At 40.2% G+C, this 21,657-nt stretch overlaps 1 long non-coding RNA gene across 1 annotated transcript; it reads right to left on the bottom strand.

The window, feature by feature from the left end:
- Positions 1-14,773: 14,773 nt before the first annotated feature.
- Positions 14,774-19,912, bottom strand: LOC109029575 (uncharacterized). The gene is made up of 2 exons (XR_002008620.2): positions 17,202-19,912; positions 14,774-15,171 (listed from the first exon to the last, which is right to left on the bottom strand). It is a non-coding gene; the product is annotated as an uncharacterized lncRNA (long non-coding RNA).
- Positions 19,913-21,657: the final 1,745 nt, after the last annotated feature.

The raw sequence follows: 21,657 nt of genomic DNA, 5'->3' as shown, positions 1-21,657 counted from the left end.
ATCCGTACTAGTTATTCAAAGAAAACACAAAGTATGATATGAAGTTTGCAACGTTGCAGACAAAAGAGGTTTCGTACTTTTGCCATGAATATGCGTTTCCTCCTATTTTTGTAGTATGTTAAAAAGGGGAAACTTTCCTTTAAAAAAAAGTCAAATTCATGTTTTGCGTTCCAAAAAACCTCTTAAGAAGAGAATTAAATCCGTTCATAAATTGCCAAGATAATTTTTCGACAATTTTGAACTAACCTTATCCAGCCGCCATTCCCTAGTAAAAGTGAATCAGAATGACTTCAGGCTATGTTGCATAAACAACCCTGAGTCAGACTAGATCAGTCAGACTCGGGGTAGTTCATGAAATATCCTCACTATTACTAGGGTTTTGTAATGGTTTGAGATGATGATTTCAAATTTGTATTCCTTTCCCAAGGTATGAGGGTTGCTACTAGAAAAAAGAGTAGTTCCAGTTGTAGCTCTTATGGCTAAAAATTAGCTTTTTTTAACCAAGGCACACCCACAAAGTTTTAATCGGAAACTTTAGTTCGCAAAAAAATTGTCCGAGTGGAACTTAGTGATCACACTGTATGTGCCAATCCTACTTATTTTTAGGTGCTTCGCTCTACCATTGGTTGTAAAAGAAATCAATCGTTAATGCGCCAAAAAAAGTCAGGTTTATTACGAGAAATACGTAAGAAAATATTTGTCATCAAGGAATACTTACTTTAATCGCCAAATAATTTATTTTTGATAGCAAAGGCGGGCTTTTTATAATAAAATTATTTTGGGTGTGATGACGTTGTTTGATTTTATTAAAGGGTTATCTTGGCGACAATGGTAATTTTCCTTCACCGAGTATAAACCCAACGTAAGGTTCCTAGACACGGTCAAAATATTAAATACGTAGAAACGAAGTTTCGGCTCTGATGACTGTCGTTCGGTTTATAAGTCCAAACTTTCATTTGAATGGCTGGGGTAGAAAAAAAATTGTAATCTCCACGTCGATTTTTCAAATCTCGCATAGGGTTTTAACTTTTTAAAAGAAAATTATCCTAATTACCCCCTTCAAATTCGCTGCCAATATTTTAAATCAATAAAGAACTTTCTCAGAAAAATTTTAAGAAAATTGTTGTATAGATTTTTTCCCAAAAAGAATTATAGATTGGCGGAGATTAGCGCCGTTGCGATAAGAGATACACAGTTTTCGACTTTGGCCGGCAATTTTCATTCAGATGCCAAAAAACAGGCTCCACCATGAGCACCGACCGGATGGTCGGTTACCCGATCCAAAAGTACGAATAGACAATTCGTAGAGTTCGGCCGCTAGTGAACACCGGACTTCCAAAATAGGCTTTGAATTTGTTCTCGCACAGTCTTGGTGTTCGGAAAGACATACGTTTCCTTGAACATTCTGATACCACCTATTACAACAAAAAACGGACCAAGAAAAAAAATTGAACACCAAAAGGTTGACCCAACCTCTTCCCAGTGTTGTCGTAGCGGTTCACTTCCCTAAGGATGGACGGATATCACAAAATTAACTGTGAAATGACATGATTGTTATCATCAGAGAGAGTCTCCTCCCACGGTAAATCATGGTCATCTCGACTCAGGTGCCTCCGAAATGGGAGTAGAAAATAATTCCACCAGTGGCAAGGCGACAATGATAGATTTTCGATATTTCGTAATTTGAGGCTATGGTAAAGAATCGATTGTTAAGGCAATACCCTGTTAATCGATCCTTTTCCATAGGTTTGAATGCCACTTAAGGTCGACGAAGGCCGAGAAGAAAAAATCTAAGGCAGTAGAGGCAAAGCAGCTTGATTAAACCCGACCGGTGGCGGAGCATGATGATGGGTCTACCGCACCCAGCAAAAACAGCTTATAGACACAAGAATTACATAGGGGATACGCTGTTTTTACACGGACAGGAGTCCGTCTCGAAGGGCCATAAATAAAAAGAGGATATCTAAAATGCAAGGTGAATCTCAGCTCCTCAACTCGCGGCGGCCAGCGCCGAACCTGCGGCAGCAGGTGCGACACACAGGCTTGGAGTGGTCGTCGCGCCGCATGCCTTAAGGCAAATGCGGGCACGCGCCTCCTCCCCGCCCCCCGCCCGTGCCCGCAGCCCCCTTTGCCTTTTAATGTGCCCGGCCGGCCCGGCCCGGCCCGTATGACGTCCTCGGATTATGTTCGCTCCGACGCAGAGCTCTGAGGAATAATTAAATTTATTCACCGCGAGGAGGGAAATATGTGCACCGGACCCGATTTTGTGAGGTTAAACTTTCGGCCTGCGGGCTGATTATTGAACTTGATAGACAAAGCAGTAGACAAAGAAGACAAAAAGGATATGGAGGGATCCTATTGGTGGAAGCCGGTGGTTGCAATGGACAAAGGATGTAGGTCCTCTTTTCTCCGATTTCTGAAGCGTCCTCATCTGACGTATATAAGACCCAAGTCTGTCAAACAAGGATCAACACCATCCAGAGGGCCGATTATTAAAATATATTGATAGACAAAGCTATAGAAAAAGAGGACAAAAGAGATATGGTGGGATTCAATTGGTGGAAGCGGGTGGTTGCAATGGACAAAGGAGGTAGGTATAATAGACTAAGGAACGGTAACCCACGAGAGACCCGATAGTTAGTCCATCATTTACCCCCTTAGTCTATGAAGAACTACCCATTTCAACCAATAGGATCGCCCTATACTTCTTATGTCTTCTTTGTCTATAGCTTTGTCTATAAATTTCAATAATCGGCCCGCAGATGAAGTCTCCTCTGCGAGCCGGTTATTGAAATTGATAGACAAGGCGATAAAAAAGTGGACGTATGGAGTATGGAGCAATCCTATTGGTTGAAATGTGTGGTTCCTATAGACTAAGGGGGAAAATGATGGACTAACCGTCGGGTCCCTCGTGGGGTGCCGTTCCTCAGTCTATTACCTACCCCCTGTGTCCATTGCAACCACCCGCTTCCACCAATCGGATCCCGCCATATCTCTTTTGTCTATAGCTTTGTCTATCAATTTCAATAATCGGCCCGCTGGATGGTGTTGACCCTTGTCTGACAGACTTGAGTCTTATATACGTCAGATAAGGTCAGAACTCGGAGAAAAGAGGAACAGACGATGAGGAGGGAGAGGAACGACCAGGAAGGAAGAGGAAGCTGCAGAAAAGGGAGGAGAACGATTGGAAGAGGAACATGAGAAGGGGAAAAAGAAATACGGGAGACTCTTTTTTTCTTTTCCTTTTCCTCTGCCTTTTCCTTTTTCCTCTCTTTCGTCTCAGTCCTCGGCTTACGAAGTACTGAAAAACATTTAGTACATTTTACCACGCTCGTAGTGATACGAGTAAGGTAATTAACAGACTCAATGGTAGCATCTACCATGTTACGGTAAGTATCACCAGAGTTCTGGTGAATACTTTACCATGTTTCTGGTTATTTTCACTAAATAATATCACTGTGTAAAAAATTAAGTAGACTTATAGTAGATGTTACCATACTGCTTTTGGTGAGTGAAAGACGAAGACTTGGGTCAAAAACTTTCGAGTCTTTCAATGCGGGGTAAAAGTTATTAAATGTTTAGGTCTATTGGCAATTTTAACGGAAGGGAAGAAAATGACACGGACTTGGAACAGAAGAAACTGAGAATGAAATAGAAAAGATCTTAGTTCTCTCATTTGGATGTGGGTACATACAGAATCCCTAAATTTAATGTTGCATAAAGTTCATTCTGCGTTTTTGCGCCTTCGCGTTGTTTTTTTTTTTTTTATATATGAATTTCAAAAAAATGTAAAATCGTTTATTTCCCTCTTTCGTGCCACCATAACTGGAATACGTTTTGCAATAAGGAACCGCGATCTCTGAATCCTCCGTAAAAGCACCTTCCTGCATAGGGAAACCAGTAGCATATATGGTGTTTCTACAATGAGCCGGAATTAGTGGTTCCTTATTGCAAAATGTGGTCCAACTAACCCTTCCAAAAACATTGGCTTGTCAAAAAAGCTTCTTTGTTTCCCCGATGACTCTTCGTTTTACGAATCTCTCAATGAACAAACCGAACAAACAGAGCATTCTAGACCATAGTATTTATTCATTTGCGTGCATAGGCTAGATCGCATTACACAGGATGCACCATTAAACTCGCACATTTTTTTATCAGGACAAAAAAATGTCGATAACATTGCGACAAGTGTCGCACAATACATCCGTATTGAGCTGAATTGCGTCAGCGCTCATACTTGTGCAAGTAGATTCGCAGGAATTATTCAGAGATTCTATGTATAACCTTTCGTGCTTCCTCAATTAGATAAAAAGGCTCTTTGAGGGAAAAGTACCGTTCAAAGACCTCAAAGGTGAAAATTCACATGTTGAGACTGTCAGTGATCGCCTATTTATAGGTTCAGTTGAGCAGACGAGACTGCTGAATTATTATTCAAATTTCCTTATCATTATCCTCATTGGAGGCTTCTCATCAATAACGCGCCAAGTGTCAAAAATTGAAAATTGAGTTAAACATGGTATTTTGTTCTAAGCACGACGGACAACACGCTGTACAGCGGGCTAAGTGCCCCGACCACCAACGCTAGAATAGTGCGTGTAACGTCCGACATAGTGGCATGTATACCGCAGTATGTCAGAAAAAAGTGTGAATATCGAGACATCAACTTCTTGACACTTAGCTCGTTAAAAAAAATATGGAAAGTCTCCAATGGAGTCAGGGTTTTTTTTATGATCGACGGCAGTATTGTCTCCAGCTATGAAATCGTCTCTGACGTATGAGTATATCTCGAAATCAACTTTTTGGCACTTAGTCTGATATTGATAATAGGTCTGTTTCCATGAAAGAAAAATGCAAGATCTCAAACAGAGTTACAGTTTTCTTGCTATGAAGTATTGCATCCGGCTAAAACCGCCTCCAAAAGTTGATATCTTGAAATCAACTTTTAGGCACTTACAGTTGGACTGCATATTGCAATAAAAAAAACTGAAATTTCTGGCTCATACATGTAAACACCTATCTGCGCAGACAAACTAGTAGCACGTATGTTGTTTCTAAAATGAGCCAGGAATTATAGTCCAATTGGCCCGTTAGTGATGAAAAGTGGATGATAAAAGCTCATATGTGTGGATCTATGGAGGAAAAATGCAAAATCTCGTACGGAATTACGGTGTTTACGCTTGGGAGGGCAGTGTTGCCTCCGCCTGAAACCGAAAGTGCATTGGGCGGTGTCTCCTTGGCGAGCGGTGCCTTTCGACTGTCTGACTCGGCCGGAGCGAGGGCTTTTTTCCTTTCCTCATTTTTTTCCCCACCTGTAGATTGTCCGTTAAAAATATTCTCGGGTACCGTCATGTGGGGATCGGCGCGTGCCAGTTGGCCGGCACCTGGCCCTCCCCTCCCCCGCCCCTCGTCCACTCCTGGGCGAGCACCCCCCTGGTACCCCTGACTGGAGCGAGAGTGAGAAAATCTCCCGAGCAGACGATCCGTTAGCGCGCCCCGGCCGTCAGCTCGGGATCCCGCACAGTGAGACGTGAAAGATGATTCCGAGATTTCCCGTCCACAGTGAAAAACGGCGTAACTGCAATCAAGATTTTGCGTTTCCTCTCCGTCCATGTGATGGCCGAAGTGCGAAACCATGTGTTTTCACCCAAATCGTCGAATGGGGAATTTTTTTTTTTTTTTTTTTTTTTTTTTTTTTTTAAAAAAAAGAAGCCAGAATGGAGTTGCGGTGTTTTTGTTGTGAACAGCGCAGAGGTATAACGTTAGTCTTTATAGGTATTTTATCGCGACGATCAGCAACTAGGCTATTTACGTTGAGACTAGGAATTTACCTTAAATGCGTAAATGTACTTGCTTTAAGAGCTTTAACATGCCAGTAATTACTTTTGGATCATCATGCAGAGAGCTCAAAGGATGGATGTCTGGAGGGAGATAATTTTGAATTTTGATACGTGGAGCATAGGTTTTTGGTCAAGATAGAAAAATATGATCGATTGTAAGGGGAGAATGTTGACATAAAGAGTAAAATTGAACCGGAGATTTTGAAATTAAATGAGAATGAGAGCGTTAGTCTTGAATATTGCCAATATTTGATTTTGCATACCTATAAACACAAGGAAAATCTTGTATCGGAAAAGTCTTATATAAGTATATCTCCGCTCCTGTTCAATCAACTTTAGTGAAATTTGTTGCTTAGGGGTACTTCTTAACGATAAAACTCGGATTGTTAATCGAAGAATTCAAAGTTTCAAAATTCTAAAATCCAAGATGGCGGAAGTGGCCTTCTCTTGAAAAGTGTTCAATAAACTTCATTGAGACATGATATCATGGAGTGTTATGGACGGGAAACTCAACGTTTTAGTCAATTGTCAAAATTCAAAAATCCAACATGATAGATATGGCCTGAGATTCTACCCTCGCGTCTGTACAATCGATTTAAGCGACACTCGGCCTTGGAGGGTATTCTTTTACGAAGAACTTGAACTTTTAATCAAACTTTAAAAAGTCTAAAATTCAAAATGACAAATGTGGCGTAAAATGCCATCCTGGCACCTTCAATCTTCCTTAGGCAGAGTAAGATTTGGTAATCGGCAGGTATATTTCGTATAACCGCACCGCAGCGATGATTGAAAAAAGTACATTTGGCTCATAATTTGAAGCTTTGTGCCCTCTGTGCGGCTCATGGAGCAGTTACTTGACTTTTATATTGTGTATCTGCTACTTGAAATCACTCGCTGGCACTTGGCCAAGCGGGTTTTTATTAATCCTCGTGATCCAAGGTTCGGGTTTCGCGCCCGTTGCAGCCGTGGCTCCACACAACCCCCTGTTCCCCCTCCCCTCTTGCACGTGCGCGAAGATCTGTACATCAACAGAGACCCCTTGAACGACAGGACCCCTCAATAACCTTCCTCTCCCGCGCTCCTCCTGATCATGTCTCTGCCTGATAGGATTATGTAATTTGCCGCAAAACAAAACGTAATCAGGAAAATGACTTGAATCCGTAGTTATAGTCGTTCTTTTCACTTACTTGAAAAGAAACGATAAATGCTACGAAAGGATGGAAAATTGACTTCTCCACGAAGTAAACAGAATCACTCCTCTTTGCGATGCACATAATCGATTCCAAAACCCAATGAGTGCAAATGTGCGATCTCCACTTGCAGATCTGACTCTAAATTGGATTAAATTTTGTAATAAACAACCACATTTCTGGCTCATTTCAGAACCAACATATACCATTGGTTTCCCTATACAAAAAGGTGCTTTTACAGAAGAGCCAGAGATAGTGGTTCCATTGCGATATGTAATCCAATTCATTACTTACCCTGTTATTTATCGATGGTGAAACCACCAAACCACGTATCCCGGTTTGTGACGTTGCAGACTTCCTGTCATACTTGAATTTTTAGATGGAGAACTAGTCAACGTCAATTCTTAAAGTCATCCGTGATTTTTCTTCTCTGTGCGAGATATATTCTGAGAAAACTTCAAAGAATGAAGTTGAATTGTTCTGCTTTAAAAAAAAAATAAAATAGGAGCGAAGATTGTTAAACACCGCAAACGAGATACGTGGTTTGGGAATTTTACCGTTGGTGCATAAAAGGTAAGAAAGCTTCCATATTTCACTGAGTGCATCAAATTCTATTCTGCACATTTTTGATCTATCTTTTTCTAACTTTTTCTAGCCAAGGGTCTTGATATGGTAATGCGGGTCCTTTGGCCCTTCGGAAATTGTTTAAAAAATAAAATGAAAAAAAAAAACGAAGCTTCCACTTCTGAATGACTCAGTCCGGAATTCTACTGACCTTGAGTTGTTGTAGGCGAGCTCTCGATGAGGTCTGATTCCCGGAATCACAATCACCTGCAATTAAATTTCTCATGCGTAAGCTAGTGGTTAATGGAATGGATGGGTGACGTGAAAACACTTTGAAGGTATAAAATTAAAAGGGCTCATTATTTTTTGCGTTTATCACTCCGGTTTCTAACGTGAATGGAATTTCCCTTCCGATTTTTTTTGGCCCCCGGATGTTTTAAAACGTCCTCCCACGAACTAACTAGCATTCTATTTAAAAATGCATAAAAACTGCCACCCAACACCATAATTCCCTCGCAAGAAAACGGTCGAATAATTTTTTTAAGAAATATGTGGAATGTGGAATGTATCGCACCTTGCACGAACCAATCGTACCATGCTTTGATAAGTGTTCACGGTTCAAGTTCTTTAAAGAGCATCTCACCTCCTCGTTCCCCAATGAAATCGCCAATAGGTACTCAAATGGTCCAGTGGCGTGGCATTGCTTTGCGATATATCGATGGATCTGTCATTTAAACCTATGGAAAAGGATCGATAGACAGGGTGTTCGCAGCGAACACCTTAATAATCGATTCTTTATCATAGCTTCAAATAGAGAAATATCGATAATGGATCATTCACGCCACGCCACTGAAATGGTCCCGATCGTCTTCAAATCACTTTCCGGAGGGAAAGTCTGCCTTTATTCGTACTCATCAGAAAAGAAAAAGAATTTTAGCATAAAGTTGCAGCGAAAAGCAAAGCAGAAAACAGAGGGAAGAGAACCGAGAGAGGAAAAAGAGAGGAGTAATGAAAGAGATAGAGGGAAGGGAGTTCTTATCTATACTATAAGCTCCAAGACCTCCTAATTTTGCGAAACTGGTGACGCTTAGTTCCAGCGTTCTACCGGGCCGATTTTCATGATTTTTGCGGCTATCGACGGGCAATTGTGTCTAGATAAGCCAACTTTTTTCAGATTTTCAAAATATGGCCCAGGTTTTTTTATATTACGTGGTAAAGTTGCGAATTCTCCCATTTAAACAATGTAAATTTATACTTTTTGTCATAGTTCGTTTGAGCGTTCTACCGGGCCGATTTCCATGATTTTTGCTTAAATCGACAGGTAATAGGCCCTAGATGAGCCCGCTCTAATCAGATTTTGAAAAAAGGACCCAGGCTTTTTTAAAATCACATTATAAAAGTGAGTGAGTTTACAAAATGCTCCGGTGCTGCTACCGCTATGCGCGGGAGGATGCGCAGTGGTCAAGGAGGTTGCGCAGTAGCTGTGTAGCCTGCGCATCAGCTCTACACTTATCTCCACAAGATTCGCGCAATCGGTTCTCAAGTAGAGCGGTGGCCGAGTCGTCTAAGACGTCGAGTGCGTCCACGATAAATTCAATGTGGGATCGATCCCCGGCTCATGAAAACTCAATTATTACCTGACTATCATTGTTCATTGTTTTACTGCAATATTTCGTCAATCAGTCATTCCAAAACGCGTCCTTTTAATTTTAAAGTAATTTTAAGTAAAGTTTAAAATTAAAGCATACCTCATATCCTAATTTTTTAGGGGAAAAATAAAACTAACACTGATAGGTGGGTAAAAATAGGGCCGCGAAGCGGCCCATTAATGGCGCGGAGCGCCTTTAGGGGGTTGGGCCGCGTAGCGGCCAGGGGGCGTAGCCCCCTAGTATAATCATAATAATGAAGTAGACACTCAAATTAAGGTCACAATGCATGCTAGGAATGAATAATAACTAATTTGTGAATGTAAACTTATAATGAGATGATACATACACACGAGTCGCTCTCACAGCGCCTCTGGTGCTCTGCGACACCGAACTGTCACAAAACTCGGTCCAAAAATCAAATGATACTTATTAAAAAATCGTCCTTCAAAACCATGGGATGAAGTCTAAAAGGCTCTGCTGCAAATCTTGCTTGGACCGAGAAAACATTCTTGGATAAGAACGTGCTACTTCTCTTAAAAACGAATTGCAAGCAGAAACAAGGGACCTTCCACTGGCCTCTTGACGACATATGGAAGCATTTACTTTCGGGGATTCAACACATCCTTATGAACAATAAATTGTAAGGGACCAACAGTCATCACTCTTTTTTCGGCTGCTAACCTACCTACATGGTGGATGATGAGCCTCGAGTGACGTCCAGGGCCGGATTTACCTACTTGCCGCCCCCATCTCATTCGTTCTGAAACATCAATACAAACCGTCAAGTGAACGTGCTGGAGAGAGAGGAATGCATAAGACGCGTTTACTCGTGTTGGATACATTTTTTGCGGAAGCCCTGTCAACACTACTAGCAAAAATTCACGGAACTTGGCGCGAAAGTTAAGTTCCGTAAACCTGTCTCTGTGTGGACAATGCCTTCCAATAATAAGAAATGAACGAAAAATTATGAAAGAACAACCATAAATGTGCTTCAATAATTTTAACTTCCACCACCACGCCATGCTGATCGCACTCTGTTTGGCGCAATGCGTGAAGTATTCCTACACTCTTGTAGGCGCTATGCCTTTCACGCCGACCGCTGCTGAACGCACTGTGTTTGACGCAATGCGTGAAGTATTCATGCAGTCTTGTAGGCGCTACGCGTTACACGGCGACCGCTGCTGACCGCACTGTGTTTGACGCTATGCGTGGAGTATTCATGCAGTCTTGTAGGCGCTAATATGTGTTACATGCCGACCGCCGCGCCGAGGGCCTCTCCTTTTCACCTCAAGTCCTCGTCATCATTGCTCTCTGCGCCGCGCCGCTCCAGGCCAAATTGCGTGTTTGGTTACTCTCTCAACTAGACTAATGAAAGGGCAGCCAATCTTCTGACACAAAAATTTCACTGACAAAATTCAGATTCCAATGTCAGACCAAAACGGCCAGGAATGTTCATAAATGAGCGTTCTGGCCAAATTGCGTGTTTGGTTTCTCTCTTAACTCGACTAATTAAAGGTGCTGTCTTTTGTATCACCTCAAAACGACAAAAGTAGAAATTACGATACTCACAGGAAATGCAAGATTTTGTCGCCTTATCCCGTTTGCAATTTTATTTTTATACCTAAATTTAAAAAAAATTACAAAATTTGCCGCCTCCTAAATTTGCCGCCATGGGCCGCGGTCCATGCTAAGCTACGGCTACGGCACCCGGAACTTTCGGTCCATGAGCCCGGGACGGACGGAATGTTTACACAATCCGTATCTTTTTTTAGTGAAACAAAATTTAAGCCTCAACCTAAACGAAGTGACTGTCAAAAACCTCCTCAACGAGGCGGAGGGGACTGCCCAGGGACCGGGGCCCCTCCCTTATCGCGAGTTTGAATTTTGGTTTCCCCGCCGCTAACGGTTGCCCCGCGTCAATCCGTTATCTTATCTGTTCCGTTGCGTTGCATCCGAATCAGACAGGCGCGTGCCGGAGGAGCGGATACAGATTCCAGAAACACCAAAACCACACATCCTCCTCCATACGACCCCTGAACCACGTACGAACACAAACAAGTCAGGGGCCAAAACTAAAGCGGACACGTTCCCTTTTTAATAACGATGGGTTCCCCATATCCTGGGGCCCGGACGGCGACCGGGGGAGGGGGGGGGGGTCGGCGGCAAAGGAGGCCCGGACAAGACCTCAAGGAGCACCTGTCGTGCAGCAGCAGCTGCAACCGAAATCTGCGTCGTCCATACTTTTCGGGTCAATCACTTCAATTCGAAATTAATTCCATTACACAACCCGTTCCTTCGGTTTTTTTTACCCGTTATCCGCGCGCGCCGGGCGCACTCCTGCCGCGTGCCCACTGCCCCCCTCCCCCTCCCCGCGTTGTTTGATTTGTCGCCGGGTCCGAGGGCGTTTGGGCGGGAGGGGAGTGTACCTGATCGGGTATCGAGGTGGACCTCTTGAGGATGATCGGCCGGATTTTTGGCAATTTCTATGACGGAATTGTGGATTTCCCGACCGAAGCCGTGGGTTCCTAATTTTGATGGTGAGTGAAAAAAGAAGAAACCTCTGCCTATATAATGGACATAGGTACAAAAAGACCCTCCATGAGTGTCTTGGCAACGGTGGAAGCCTCTTTTTCCGGGACTCCAACATTCAACCGTTGACCTACCTCAAGGTGGCATGAAATGTAAGAAAGAAATGAAAGATTGGAGATTTAATTGGAATAGTTCATGAAATTTCACGAGGCTGAAAAGTATTTTATATTTTTCAAGGGCTGGAGTATGCAACCCGCACTCAAACACACAAATATAGAAGAATCCATCATTTTTACATATTACGAAACATAAAAAGGAACCGGTATTTTTCAATATCTTACATTTCCTGAAATTATTTCATGAAATATTACACGTGAAATTTCAAGATTTTATTTTTCATGAAATTTTGCCACCCTATCTACTGCCTACTAGGTGAATGATTAACAACACCTGGAGTATTTCGTTTTGCATATAAACTGAGACTTGTTAGGTTCATGACGTCATTCAAAGCTCATCATCCACCTAGTGAGTATGGTTTCTCCCGTGAAAGTATCTATGAGGAAGTGTTGAATCCCCGAAAGTAAAGGTTTCCACCTGTCGCCGAGAGACTAGAGAAGGGTCTCTCTTTGTCTCTGATTATGGAACAGCAGATTTTTCGATTTAGGTATCCGATGTTCACAGACTTAGGAAATAAACTTCGATTCAAGTGAATAAAGTTTTTAATAATCCTACTGCAACCTGTCCTTCACGTTGTAAAATGCTCTCCTTATTTTGAAAGTTTGCTCTTGTTTGTAAACGTTCAGTTTGAACTTAAATCTGGAAGAATAAATGTGAGGCACTTTCGGGAGGTCGACCAAGGTCTTCAGAAACCAAGGCTAGGTTTCTTTGACTAAAAACTTTTGTTAACTGGACCAAAAACTTGAATGTGAACCGAAACTTGACCCTGGTGGACGAAATTTTTGTCTCCGTGTCCGGCTATTTTTTCCACGACTGAAAATATTTTCCCTTGAATGTTGATTTCCAAAGAAATTTTATACTTAAATTTTTATTAATATTAACTTTTCTGCACTTTCTGCCTTATTGCGAATAATATATATTCCCTTAAAGCTATGATTAATGTCAGGCGTAATAATTTTTCACACCAAACATTTTTAGCTGCTGCAAATTAATATACTTCAAAAATTACTCCTCCTAAAAGTAGTGCTGAATTTAAAACAGCAGACGGGGCCGGATTAAGGGGGTGGCCACATGGGCCGCGGCCTATGGTGGCAAATTTTGCAATTTTTTTAAAAGTAGGTATAAAAAAAAACGGATTTAGAAAAAAAAAATAACAAACGAGAAAATGCTACAAAATCTCTCATTTCCTGAGAGTATAGTAATATCTAATTTTGTCGTCTTTCAGTGATACAAGAGACAGCACCTTTAATTAGTCGAGTTAAGAGAGAAACCAAACACACAATTGGCCCTGGAACGGCGCGACTTAGGGAGAAATGATGACGAGGGCTTGAGATGAAAAGGAGAGGCCCTCAGCGCGGCAATCGGCATGTAACACATATTAAGCGCCTACAAGACTGCAAGAATACTTCACGCATTGCATCAAACACAGTGCGGTTATTGTGGTCAGCGTGAAACGGATAGCGCCTACAAGAATGCATGAATACTTCCCGCATTGCGCCAAACACAGTGCGGCCAGCGTGAAACGCATGGCGCCTACAAGACTGCGTGAATACTTCACGCATTGCGCCAAACACGGTGCGGTCGGCGCGGCGCGGCAGCGGAAGTTTAAATCATTAAATCAAATTTTGTGTTCGTTCTTTCATAATTTTTTCGTTCATCTCTTAAGAATAGGAGGCCTTGTCCATTAGAGATAGTTTTACGAGACTTAACTTTCGCGCAAAGTTCCGTGACCTTTTGCTAGGAGTGTTGACAGGGCTTTCCCAAAAAAATGTGTTCAACACGAGTAAACGCGTCTCATGCACCCCTCCCCCGCTGGCACGTTCAAATGATGGTTTTTATCAATGATTCAAAACGAATGAGAAGGGAGCGGCAAAATACAGGCGGCCCATGGACGGCAAGTAGGAAAATCCGGCCCTGACAGCAGATTTAACTTTAAACTGTACTGATATGGACATGATCAAGATTACGAAACGTACTGTCACAAAGGTTTTAAAGACTACTTTTCTTTTGAGATATTTTAGAGGAACATTTCATTGATAAAATCTGACAAATTTTACGACTTGTTTGTATCGTTGTAAAATAATGAGCAAAACCGAAATATTGAAGATTATTGATATGAAATGGACGATTAGCACTGGATTTAAGTCTCGTCAATTGATGATCACAAAGAGAAAAATTCCAGAGGAAACCGACTTATCGATTTGGAAACAAGACAGTCAAGTAAAGCGCCTTCAAATAGGGGGTAGGCTTGAAGAACGACAATCGTAAGCAAACAGTGATCTCCCTCATATTGCGTGATTAGCTCTCTCCTGCAGCACTCCTCGCTTGTTTTTCTCATTCATTCATCATGAGACAATTTCTTTAATAAAGGAAAGTGTCTACTTGTACATTGTGAATTTATAGAAAAGAATACTCTTACTTACAGTACATAAGTGTTCGATTTTAGGATGGGAGTTCGCAAAGGTTATTTTAAAGGGAGTTTTTGGAAGTTATCAAATAACCTTTTAAAGATCAAAAGAATTGCAAAGAATGAGTAGAACTGAATCTATTAAAAACATTGGTGGATGTGAATCATCAACCCGTCAACGTTAAACTCAATTCCACATGACGGACGAACAGTTTTTTTTTTTTTTTTTTTTTTTTTTGAAAATTCATCCGAATATTGATAAAAATTGTAGATTAATAATGTACTAAAATAATTTTTTTTTTTAAAAAAAAAAGATGAAAAAAGAATTCTAAATTTTATAATTGTTTTCTCTTCGACCTGTTGTACGTGTTTTTTATTTAAAGAGGGGAATTTATGGACAAGACAAAAAATACTCGGTCATATTGTTCAAAGTTTTTGAGGATAATGTTATCAATAATTTATTATTAAATATCTTTATACACGAAATAATTTACAATTGGCTGTGATCTCCGCATAACTGAGTGTCTAGTATCGTAAACAGGAGGAAAGGGCCAACATAATACCACAAAAATGCCATTTATTAGTTGACTGAATTGAATTGGTTTTGAGTTTTCAAGAAAATTTTGAATAATTGAAAAGAGAAAAGTCATTTTCAACTTGCTCGAATGCTGTTTTATCCTTTGGTTTGGCTTGACGGAAGAGCTTGTTTCAAAGGAACGGATCCATCTCAACACTTGCGTCTTACGAATCAGAATCAGTCTAATGAATTGATTTTTCGAAACAACTTCTAAATCGTGCCCAAAAAATCAGTATAGTCTCTGAAACAAAACAATAATTCATTATCAACCAAATCGTTTTCGTTAATCCAACCGAAAGGAAATTAACTCTAGGCAACTAAAACCACAGAAACTTTAACTGCGTAGGGTTTCGTGAGCTAATCAGAAGTAGTTGATGCAACTTCACCATGAGAACCATGCTAAGCTGATGCTGAGAGAGTAATCATTATCACAAATAGAGCCGTATTCAAACAGACCGACCAAGGGCGTAGCCGAAATTGCATACTGGATGTTTGAAGGCGTTCTTTCGTCGGCTAACGTTCTATTTCTGGTAAGAGGAAATTACCGTTATGATATTGCACGTGTTCACGTGTAATGTGTATTCGTGATGATGCGTAATTATTAAGGGAGCAAGCGAGGAAAAACACAAACAATAAGTCTGGTGTCTCTCTGGTCACTTAGTCGGTTTACTCATTAGAGCTCAAGAAAAAAAAATGTTTTTGGCTCATAGAAATTTTTGGAACTTTTTGGCTTTGTTTTTCCCGCGAAATGGTGTGCACCCAGCACCATTTTCAACCTTGGTAAGGGACCAAGTCAATTACTAAAACCCCCAACTACCAAAGACATTGTCATAAAAAGAGCATAATTGATGCATGAGAGGCTATACTGCGACAACGTATAAATGAATATTCATTAGAAGAGATCCAAAATATAAAAGCTTAGACCAGATAAGTATTTTAAAAAAAAGTACTAATTAATTCTCTCCAAATGCCAAAAATAAAATACAATACACCAATCTCTTTGTTAGTTGAAAAAGCTAAAACTTTCCACCTTCTTAAATTCTGTTCACTTCTCATTTTATGCATCTTGGCTGAAACTTCGGGAAGGAGGACTTTAGAATGATAGAAATGAGTCAAGAATAATTTCAAGCCGTACGCTAAATGAGTATTCTTTCAGCTAAAAAGTAAAGCATAAAAAATTCCTAGAATTCTTTAAAATATTTTAAAAAGATATCTAGAAGTTTGTTGCATCTATACTATACCGACGTAAGATGGTTTGCGGATTCCAAATTCCCAACCGAGGTTCAGGACTTTTCTCTGTGAAAACTTAAATTCGACTACATTTTGCAATTAGGAACTAGAATTTCTAGCTCATCCGTAAGGACACATATGTGCATAAGGAAACTAATGGCACATACATTCTTTCTAAACTGAGCTAGAAATTATGTAGTTCCTAATTTCAAAATGTAGTCCAATTACTGTCTCATTTATATTGCTGCAAAGTGGCCGAGGTCGTCTCTCCGACTCATTTATGAACTCCCTTTTTTCGTGAGGCTCAGAACTTTTATTTTATTTTCTAAAATAGAGTTATATTTTAAGTGATCTCCTATTAGTAATCATACATACGGTATACACCGGACTAACCCAAACAACTGAAGCGCTGGATGCAGAAAGGGCATTTCTTCGTTGCAAAGTCTCAAAATCTCCCCTAACGTTTTAACCATATTAAAGTAAATACATGTAATTTTTTGTAACTTTTACTAAATATTCTTCATGATGTCACAGTGCTAGAAACGTAAAATTTCAAAAAATTCACCCAATAGTTCCCTCTCTAAAATAAAAATTAGCACTGAGGATTCTGAAACATCGCGACGAAAAAATGCCTTTTCTGCACCCAATGCTTTCAATGTGTCGGATAATCCGCAGGTCACTACGAAAACTTTAAACTTCATAAATTTAAAAAAAAGTCAATGTAAATGCTTTAAAAACGCATAATGTTTACTTAAATTTTGATAATACGTACACGTATGTACATTATACAGATGGCTCTTAAAACTACATCTTACAATTAAGAAGGGTATTCAGGGTAACTTCCCAAAAAACCGCTGAATAAAACATTTTTGGGATAATCCAGCGTATACTGTACTAATAAAATTGTATTTGATTAATAAGTTGATTGTTTTTAAAGCGAGTAATCCAATCCCATTGTCGAATTTGCAATTCTTCACTCAATTGAAAATTGCTGCACATCAGTTGGTAATTTTAATTGTTCTTTCTATAAGTAATACTTACATGCAGACGTACGGATTAATGAGTCGAAAAGTCCATCATCCAATTTCAACTCAATGTCCGATTATCCGTTTTCACATTGACACTTCCACCGAAGGAAAATACTTTCCCCGCTTTTCCCATAATTTTCATTCGATAAAAGTCAGTCTCCGTCCGGTGGGAAATTTCGCTCCACTCGAGTCATGGCAACCATTAGATAGAGAAATAAAAGTAAAAGAGAACAAGCAAAAATACGATGAAAAGGATGACGATGAACATAAACAAGCACTGAAGGAACATACTCGAAGCGGCCAAACGTGGTTCATCCCAGAGATGGGACTAGAACACTAAATTAGAGCACTAAATGAACGATTCCGAGCAGAGGAAAATAGGACTCATGCTTAAACGGACTTCAACGACAAATGTCAACCCAATTAGATCACGTGACTGAAGTCGCTCCCCATTTTCAACGTTGTAGTGGGCCGTTCTGGACGTCATCAGACGTTTCGCATTTCCTCGTTTTCAGGACTCTAAACTCTATTTCGAGACTTCCAATTGGACGTATTTCTATCAAACGGAACTAAGCGCCATAGGGGGAGGAAGGTAGAGGGGGACTTGGATTGGTGGCAGAAACGGGCGTCGGGCTCATTCCGTCCTATACTCGCACTGCTTTTCCATAGCGCTTAGTTCCGTTTGACAGAACGCGCTATCCGGCATTCTAAATTCCTGAAAAGGAACTCAAAATGGCGCTAAGTTCCGTTTGACAGAAATAAATCCAATTGATTGAAACAATTTGATTACGTATGAAATCATGACTGTGCTGCCTTTCAAAATTTTGCTGCTTATTGCGAATAATCAGGAGGAATATTGGTGGTATTTCCGGTTAGAATTTCAAAACAGCAAGCTGATATTTTAAAATTTATAGACAAAGCTATATACAAAGCTATATACAAAGAAGACCTAGGGAATATGGAGCGATTCCACTGAATGAAGCCTTTGGTTTCTATAGACTAAGAGAGAAAATGATGGACCAACTATAGGTCCTCTCGTGGGTTGCAGTTAGTTAGTCTATTACCTACTTCCTTTGTCCATTGCAACCACCTGCTTCCACCAATAGGATCTATCCATGCCCGTTTTGTCCTCTTTGTCTACAGTTTTGTCCATCAATTTTAACAATAAGCCCGCAGTTCCCCTTGTTGCCTACATAAGCAACATTCGTACCGAGGAATGCAAACATTATATACTAGCGAAATGCCCGTGACTGGAATCACGGGTCTAGAGGCCGCTAAAATATCTATAACCCCGAAAAAATTGTGGCAGGGGAGCAAGACATGCCATAAAAAAAATGATAAAATCGATAGAAAAATGAGCTGGGGGGGAGGTAGAATAAATGCTGGCAAAAAAATTAGAACTAACCTAGCAAGGATTTATTTTTTTAAAAAAAAAATGAAAAAAAATAAAAAAGAAATTGAAATAAAACATCAGCTGATAGCAAACAAAGGTTACCAAGGAAACCAAGGAATGGAACTTTCATAAAAACAGATTAGTGAAAAACAGCGTAAGTAGGGCACTTACGTTAATTACCGTTTATAAGCAAACGGTACGTGCGATTTAACCAAAAATCTATACAGTTCTTCTTAAGACCAAAATGGACAAAATTACCAAATTTGAGTAGGCTAACGTAAATCTAACGATAGTTATCGTGAACGAAAGAATTGACGACGTAGGTCGGGTAACTATTATAGTTGGGATGGGATGGGATTCGAAAAATACACTCACTCCATAAACTTTGATGGAGTCAGTAGACCATGCGTAAATCTCTTTTGGAGATATCATCCATTACTCGCCTTCAATTTTACCTGGTAGGCAACAGGCATCATGGGAAGCCTGAATAGTTGTTCACTCAAAAAAGAAAGGAAAAAAAAATTGCCTGATAAGCTCAGATTGAAGTCAAGAACGTCTGTTAACATGTTGGCAGATATGTTTCCAGGTGTCGCGCCTTACTCACCCTTCCTTTTACACCATGTGTCTTTCTTGAGGTCCGATTCTAAATTCATGGCTATAATATTTTATCAAACCAGCAAAATAGCGATCTGAAAAACATCCGCTTGCGTAAATTACGAATTTTGAAAATTGAGTTATTAGCTTGAACGGGTACACTATTTTTATTTGTTCATCTTGGACACATTTCTTCCAATAAACTAGTTCACTAGCATTATTGATGAGCCAGGGTGAAGGAAAATCTACGTCGGATCCTGGAGCTAAACATCGTTGCTCTGCTGGCAAGAGGGCGTAACTACACTTTGAAATAGACTACATTTTGCGATTCCGAACTGAAATTTCTAGTTCAGTTTAGGAACAATGTGTGTACCATTAGTTCCTGTATACAGATCAACGCTTTTACAGATGAACCAAAAATGGCAGTGCGTTCTTTACAAAATGAAGTCCAAATGAAGCTTGTCGTTCGTATGAATTGCTAATTCGCCACCTGACCCAAGAAAAATTATATAGATTACAAGGGTGTTCACAAGGAACATTTTAATAACTGATCGATTACCGTAGCATCAAATGGGAAATATCGATAGCCGATATCCCCGCCTTGCCAATGAACGCTTAAGGCATGAAGCATGATGACAAAGTGTAAGTGTAATCCTCCCATTCTGCAATACCTCAACTATGATACCTTTTCGGGTCCGCTTTAAAGGATCTCCGAAAAAATGGAATCGAGGACTATTAAGGACCTTTCTATGACTTCCGAAAAATATTCGAAGAATTTGCAAAAAGGTTTGATGAGAAACATCTGTGATACCTTAAATGTTCGTGTCAAAGTTGTTAGGAGCAATCAGTTTCCTCAACACAGTCGGTACTTACAACGGTCGGTTTGGTTAAAACAACAATTCGTGTGAAACATTATTCGTCTTACAAACGAAACGATATAATAAAGTATGCCTGAAATATTAGAAAAAGAGGAAAGAAAAACTTAGATATCGACTAAACAGTTATAAAAAAAATCACTTCGGAACTTGTTCTGACGTCACAGACCATTCTTTTTAGTAACTATGCGTAATTTATCGTTTCCAGTATGAACGTAGAAACTGAATTTTATGATAAGTGTTATTATTTTATTCAAACCTTCATTCAGCCGTCAAAGATTATTCTCTCTAAGGCGCAACTGGCCTAGGTCTTTATCAAAAACGCTAACTTGTTTATAACCGCCTTGAAAGATTTGTTGACATGCACATTATCACATATCATGATCGAGGCCTCTTAGAAGATCAATCGGACGTATTTCTGTCAAACGGAACTATGTGCATTATGACGTGAGCTCTGTTATGCATATATTTTTATGGGTCTCAGGGCTCATGTTTTAATGCACATAGTTCCGTTTCACAGAAATACGTCCCATTTACAAGGAGGCAAAGGCGAGGCGTGAATTATTATCGATATTTCCTTATTTGAAGCTATGTTAAAAAATCGATTGTTGCGGTGTTCGTTACGAACACCCTGTTTATCGATCCTTTTCCATAGGTTTAAATGACAGATCAATCAATATATCGAAAGCACACCTCGCCACTGCAAGGAGAAGATGCTTCAAGACCGTTTCTCGATTCAGTACAACCAACCTATCACTACCCACGCCGCATTTATTCCCTAGATGGCAGGGATCTCCCAATCAGTAATGCTGGAAAAATTGCGATGTAACATGAGTAAATTGGAATGAGTTACTCGAAGCAGAGGCTCATGCTGTTAGCGCTTAATTGATTTATACGCCCCAGCAGATCAATGAAACTGGTGGCAGAAACTAGAACTAACCAGCCAGCGAGAGGTTTTGTCATTGTTCAAGGCAGAGTTGCCATTTCTACAAACGTTATCCTTTACCTTATTTATTCATGACAGCAGTTGCCAACCAAAGAGAAAACAAGAGAAGCAATTTGAATTGGGGCCGAGCGGCACCCCCTACTTATACGAGTCGTTTCTGATTGGCCGATCCGCCTGGTGCCCACTTTCTGGAGCCCTTCTGGAAAATGGGTTTCATGGGTTCAACACGGGGTTCATTTTTCATCGAAAATGTCTCGAAAACAAAGAAAAAAAATTACTTCGGAGGTTTCAAAAATCAATTTTCCAGATTTTTCTGAGGAGATTGATGGGTAATCCATGACACTTTTTCTCTAACATACCGAGCTATTCGACCTAGAATTTTGTTTTTTCAACTTGAAATCTTACTCCTACTGTCATCAAATAACTCAATTCCAGGTCAAACTGTTCGGTGTGTTAGAGGAAAAAAGCATCATGTATTACCCGTCAATCTCGACAAAATAATCTGGAAAATTGATTTCTGAAATTTCCGACGTATAGATTTTCCCTCGCCGTTTTCAAGATATTTTCAATGAAAGAGGAGCCCCGTGTGCAGTTTCAGATCCCAGGAAGAATGTCTGAATAATTGTATTCTGAACGTGAAGTTGTTTTTTGAAGTGCAGAA

This window comes from Bemisia tabaci, chromosome 7 (assembly GCF_918797505.1).
Source record: "Bemisia tabaci chromosome 7, PGI_BMITA_v3".
Lineage (NCBI taxonomy): Eukaryota > Metazoa > Arthropoda > Insecta > Hemiptera > Aleyrodidae > Bemisia > Bemisia tabaci.
This window is presented reverse-complemented; position numbering and strand designations above follow the sequence as displayed.